The 6,000-nt window shown below is 34.9% G+C and overlaps 1 protein-coding gene across 3 annotated transcripts in view; it reads right to left on the bottom strand.

Annotated features, from left to right (window-relative positions):
• Positions 1-1,181: 1,181 nt before the first annotated feature.
• Positions 1,182-6,000, bottom strand: part of ca8 (carbonic anhydrase 8 (inactive)) — a 32,226-nt gene continuing 27,407 nt past the window's right edge. For 2 of the 3 annotated variants that reach the window (XM_087239410.1, XM_087239409.1), the window contains exon 9: positions 1,182-2,222. The gene's annotated coding sequence lies outside the window, so the exon portion shown is untranslated. 3 annotated transcript variants of the gene reach the window in all.

The raw sequence follows: 6,000 nt of genomic DNA, 5'->3' as shown, positions 1-6,000 counted from the left end.
GCCCATTCCTGAATAGGGTGATACACATGAGTGAAGATGCTGAAACAGTGCTGACAGTAGACTATCCAACACAATCTCACGGCAATTCGTAACTTTTTGATTTAGTGGTTAATTTGTATGAATTCGTACAATCTAATTCATACAACTTAGTACAATTTGCTCATCCCCCAATGACGGTTGGGTTTAGGGGTGGGGTTATGTGCTACGCCTCCTTTTTAAAATTGTACATTTTCGTACGACTGAACTCGTACGAATTTGCCACTAAACTGGCAAAACGTAAAATACTTACGTTTTCTCGTGAGATCAGGCTGGAATATCACATGGCTATAAGCCAATCACATTTGAGAACAAAAAAAAAACAGTTGTATATACATTGTTTGATACACTTATGCACTTATACACTCAATCTACACTGTCTTAAGTGGAATGCTAACATTTGTTAACCAACTGGAATCAAAAACTATATACACAAAGATTCATTCACATTATTATGAAGATGAAAAACTGCGATGGTCAACAGGGCCGCCACAACAAAGAAAATCCCAAAGGATTTTCTTTGAGAATGACTTCATTTCATTCTCTCATATCAAACTAATGGTGGTTAAGGTTATTGATATAGGCCAGTTACAGAACAGTTACAGTATATGAAAGCCCTAGGTTGATGTCAACAGAAGCACCGCCACTCAAAATACAGAATCAAATGGTTAGACTTTGATTGAAGATTACCAAAATAAATGTTCATTTTTCAGTAGATTAACTTGCATGGATGAATTATGCACTTTAAGAATAATAATAATGTGGATTACACTCTTTACAGAATAGCAGCAAATATTGCATAGTTATGCAATTCAGGATGCACTTACAGTATAAGCAACATACGTAAATGTCTAGTAAATATTTGAGTATCATTAAGCTAACTTTACCAAGCTGGATTTTTGAAGTAAAATGTCATCGATGTCATCATTAGATAAAACCTTATGTATTTGTACTTTAACAAAGAGCCATAAAAATGACAAAACATGTAGCCTATGTGTAGATGAATTTAGGCATTGTAATATGTTTATTTATTTATTTTTATTATTGCCAGTTGCATAGAGTCATTTTTAATAGTCAAAAACACAAGTGTTTAATCCATTGACAGCCCTAATTAAATATGAATGACACATAGCCTTAACAACATATAACATAAAATGCCTTAAAATCTTTAACTTTATTTAAAACACAAGCCTAAGCACATGACAACGTAGGTACTGCTGCACAAAATGTACAGTGGAAATCCCAGTGAGCAATGACGCTGTGATTTCTGTTATAAATGCCAGGCTGCAGATCCTTGCTCTTAGATGTCAATCATTATCATGCAAAGGGGATTTCAAGGTACGCAACAGCAGTTCTTTTTATCTGAACGTGGTTTCCCATGAGAACTGCACAATCTGTGGCTCGTCATGTTTTTAAAAAAATGACATACAGACACACATATCTCTCAGTGAATCATGTTTCCTTTTTGCAGCTCTGCAAATGGGTAACCTTGCTAAAAAGTTGCGTAAAGCAAGATATTGACAGAACAAAAGACCAGTTGAAATGCTGTATGCCACCTTCTTAAATATGCAGATGTGAGCATAATAACAAGTACAGACCATCAACACAGATCTAAAGCTGACACTAACAGAGTCTACTACATACATGGTCCTTCATACTCTGTTCATCATAGCACAGGTAAAGAAAAGAAACTCATCAAAACAATGTTTGGAGCTTTAGTCAATCAGTAAATTAAACAACATTAATTAATTTCAATTATAACATTTGAACGCAATCAATGCACAGACATGAAAATATCAATAAATGGTATCTGCTCATGTAATATTAAGTTTGTCAGTAATGTCTACATCACACATCAGTTATGAATATTGTATGAGGTTCCTATAAAGCAGCATTTACAGGATTACACACGTGCTACATATTGTTAAACTTCATAACTGCTGAATATTCTTCAAGCGTTAGTCCTTCTTCATACAAACGTATTACAGAGTGTTTCTTCATGCTCACTGGCTTTCTCCAGTTTTAATGTGTTTCAAATGAGATGTAAAAGTAGCTTCTGCACACATCGGGCCGCACTCAGGACACTGAAATAGAAAAGGATGCCCAGCTCTACAGGAAGTGATGAACTTTCACATAGCCAGGATGTTGTTCAGTCTTTATCTTGATTTCTTTGTCATGTCTAATAGCTGAAAGGTAAAAAAAAAAAAAAGTGTTTAGATCAGACTGCATGCAGGTTCATTGTAGCTGTCTGATAAAAATAAAGAGGACAATATAGGCTGGCTATATATGACATATAGTATATGTGAAGAATAATTAGCAATTGTGGCTAAAATTAAACATTAAGAATGAAACATTAAGATTGTCAACGTATAGGCCTCAATATTGCAACATAGGCTCATTCTAAAAACATAGTTCTATATACATTCCTGGAGATCACAAATTATGAAGCTAGAAGTACATATGGCTGCACTTCGTCTTTAAAACGAATGCTTCAGGGTGGTATGGCACAATTCCTTTTCATGCTTACTGGCTTTCCCGCTTTTACCAGTTTGTCCAGTAGCTTGCCATGTTTGAGTCTGGTAAAAAATGATTCTAGAAAGCAGGTAAGATAGAAATAAAACCACCAATCAGCTGGTGTGTGGTGTGCGGTCTAGTGCAAAATGGCTGCCGTCACGTCATCCAGGTGGATGCTGCACACTGGTGGTGGATGAGGAGATCCCTCCTTCTTTTTAAAATTGTCGGTTAAGTTTAAGGAAGTGGGTGGGTGGGTCAATAGGGGCTTTTGAAAACACGATTGGTTTGGTTTAGGGAAGGGGTGGGCTCTGGTCAATCGGGGCTTTTGAAAACACTATTGGTTGGGTTTAGGGAAGGGGTGGGCTCTGGTCAATTAGGGCTTTTGAAAACAGTATTGGTTGGTTTTATTGAAGATGGAGGGTGGGTCAGTTGATCGATCAGTCATTCAGTCAGTCGACAATGGTCTCTGGTGGATTTTTGAGAGATCAGCAGGCAAATGGCACTCGCGAGATAATTTTGAGATCTAAAAATGCATACACAGCAGCCTCTGGTGGATTTGCAAGAACAAAAACTGCAAAAATGTAGCTCCTGAAACATATTTGCTGCTCTCCAGAAATGCATATAGCAGTACGTTTTTAGAATGAGCCTGGGAAAAATTGGCCAATAATGGCACACTTTAAAATAATAAAAACTCTTTGATAAGTGTTTCATTAACTTACTTTAAAATCCTGTGTAATCTATTATTAGTGGATGAGCGTGAATGCAAATGTGGTATTGATTTTGTTGATTAGTTCAACAACTAACAAGATAATTGTTACGTTTTTGTTGGTAATTAATGAAATGGCGGTCCAAATGCAGTCCAGAGGGTTTACTGTGAAGTGCAGAAAATCAAGAATGAGTATGTTTACATGGACACGAATAATCTGATTTTAATATGATTAAGATAATACTCTGATTAAGACTCCAAGTAAACAGTAAGTTTTGATTAATTTAATCAGATTATAACGGAACTAAACAGAAATCAGATTAAGATGTGGAGTATGCTGATTTTAATTGCATTATTAAGTGCAGTACAGACAAGTAAACACTGCAATCAAACTATTACCGTCATGTTGAATTTTTAGATTTTGCGACAAGAAGGACCACAGACACCTGCATTGTGAAATGCGGAGGTATTTTTCCCATACAGTGTGCGGTATCAAATTCCATTAAAACTACACTCTACGAGCAGTTCATACTAGCATCCAATATCTTGAAACACACAAAACTACATGAAACTCCAGAGTAAATGTGGATAGCAAGGTGATGCAATGACATCAATCCAATTATGTGCTATAACATGTAAAATGAGATCATGAAAGGAACATTCAAAAAGCAAAAACTCATGTAAACACCTTAATCATTATTGTCTTATTCAGAATAAGGCAAATAATTTGATTGCTGATGTCCATGTGAACGTAGTCAGTGATGGAAAAAAAACATAACAGACAAATACAAGCTAAAGGACAACAAAGCCAAACTGGGACACACACACACATCACAGGGGTTACTAAGAAAACTACTGATTATAAAGGGCTGACAGAACCGGGAATAAACACCCAAAGAAACAATTAACTAAACGAGCTGATGACTGGGTGAAGGCGATTAATATACAGGACACTAATAAAGAACACAGAACTAACAGGGGTGTGACATGAATTAACCAAAATAACGCAAAAAAACAGACAGGGTTACAATAATGTTGAGTAAGTTACAATCTAAAACACAATTTTGTTGTTTATATCCAAAAATAATTTAAACAACGCATTTGTAGTTTATTGGAGTAGTTAAGGTTGAGTTATTGGTGATGTGCCCCTCCAAGTAAAGTCATGATATAATTATACATTAACAGCTTAGTTTGTACAGTAATATTTTCTGTTGTAATAGTACAGTAGATGTATTATATGAGAGACTTGCTTTGTTTACCAAATAAAGTGAATCTAATTGGATTTGCATTTTAAACAGTAAATAAAAGTTAAAAAGATAATATTTTTATTTTACATTTTAAAGTATTAGTTATTATACTCCAAAAATAATTCAGCAGAAATCCGCATATTTTTGCGAAAACTCAAACAACGTACCCAGATTCCGTCTGGCCCTACTCATGAATAACATTTAGCTTAAACCTGAATGTTAATTAATACAATAATTAACAACATGTACTAACAAGTATATGTGGAAGCCGTTTTTTACACATTAACTCCTGTGACTCGTGTTGTAATTAAAGTTAGTTCATGATTAGCTCATCAATAATTCACAATAAAGTAATTTTTTGTATACATATTAACACATGATTACTCATGTACTGTTATTGTAAAGTGTTACCACATTTTGTCAGTGTCTGACCAAATTTCCACATTTTATCAAGTTTATAAATCATTAAAATGCAATAATGTAGATGTATATTAATTTAATTATATTTAAAAACTTTGAAAGCTTATACCTTATTTTGTGGTGTCCTTGTATCTGTGTTATTACTGTATGTACTTAAGTACCGAATGAAAATAATTAGGGTTAGGATGAGTATTACAATTAACAAAAGGGTTACATTCCAACGTGCGGGATGGTAGGTATGACACGGCTCACTTTGCTTTGGTTTGGTTTGCATGTTTAGTCCAGTTTAGTAGCTGCTGCTTAAAGTGGGAGGGGTTATCACTATAGTTTCAGTGTCATACTGTCATGACATCATTGAAAACATGACATAAACAATTGCACAGCACAAATGAACCCAGAGAGAGGCAGAGGTAATGGAGCACATCATGGTTTTGCCAAGTATGATGCGATCCTGGATTAACATCTATGTTAACATAATTTGTGTTCAAAAATGTAATCCATATCCTAAACCCAACCATAACTGTAAATTATTCCCAAAATCAGAGGAGAATAATGGATGGATAGCAAATATGTAAAATTGCATAAACCTTATCGTAAGCCTAAACTTAACATAAACTGTAAACATACTCCTTAGTTCTGATTGGCTGATTGGAAAGTTTTTCCGATCTCAACATAGATGTTATTCCAGGAACATGCATACTTGGTGAAATCAGCTTGGCGGGTAACGGATGCAACAGACAGAGGTATGGAATACAATGTAACAGCCTCAAAAGTGAACCAAACCATAGCATGCACTGGAAAAATACATTTAGTAGCATGTCATTTTGATTATATATTGTTCCCACTATATGAACTTAATGGAAAACATGCAACAAAGACACTGTAATATACGGGAAATCAAGGCATGACTGATAACGTGTTTCTGTCTGTGTGTTGGTGCTGTATTGTTTGTGTACATCTGAGGGTGGACGCAGGGGATTATACTCTTTATATAATATAGCATAATTACACAGGGGAAAAAGTTCATATTTTTTCATATTTATATGATTGCTATATGATATTATGAAGAAAGAAACC

Source organism: Danio rerio, chromosome 2 (genome assembly GCF_052040795.2).
Source record: "Danio rerio strain M-AB ecotype USA chromosome 2, GRCz13ab, whole genome shotgun sequence".
Lineage (NCBI taxonomy): Eukaryota > Metazoa > Chordata > Actinopteri > Cypriniformes > Danionidae > Danio > Danio rerio.
The sequence above is the reverse complement of the archived record's forward strand: the minus strand, read 5'-3'. Positions and strand labels throughout refer to the sequence as shown.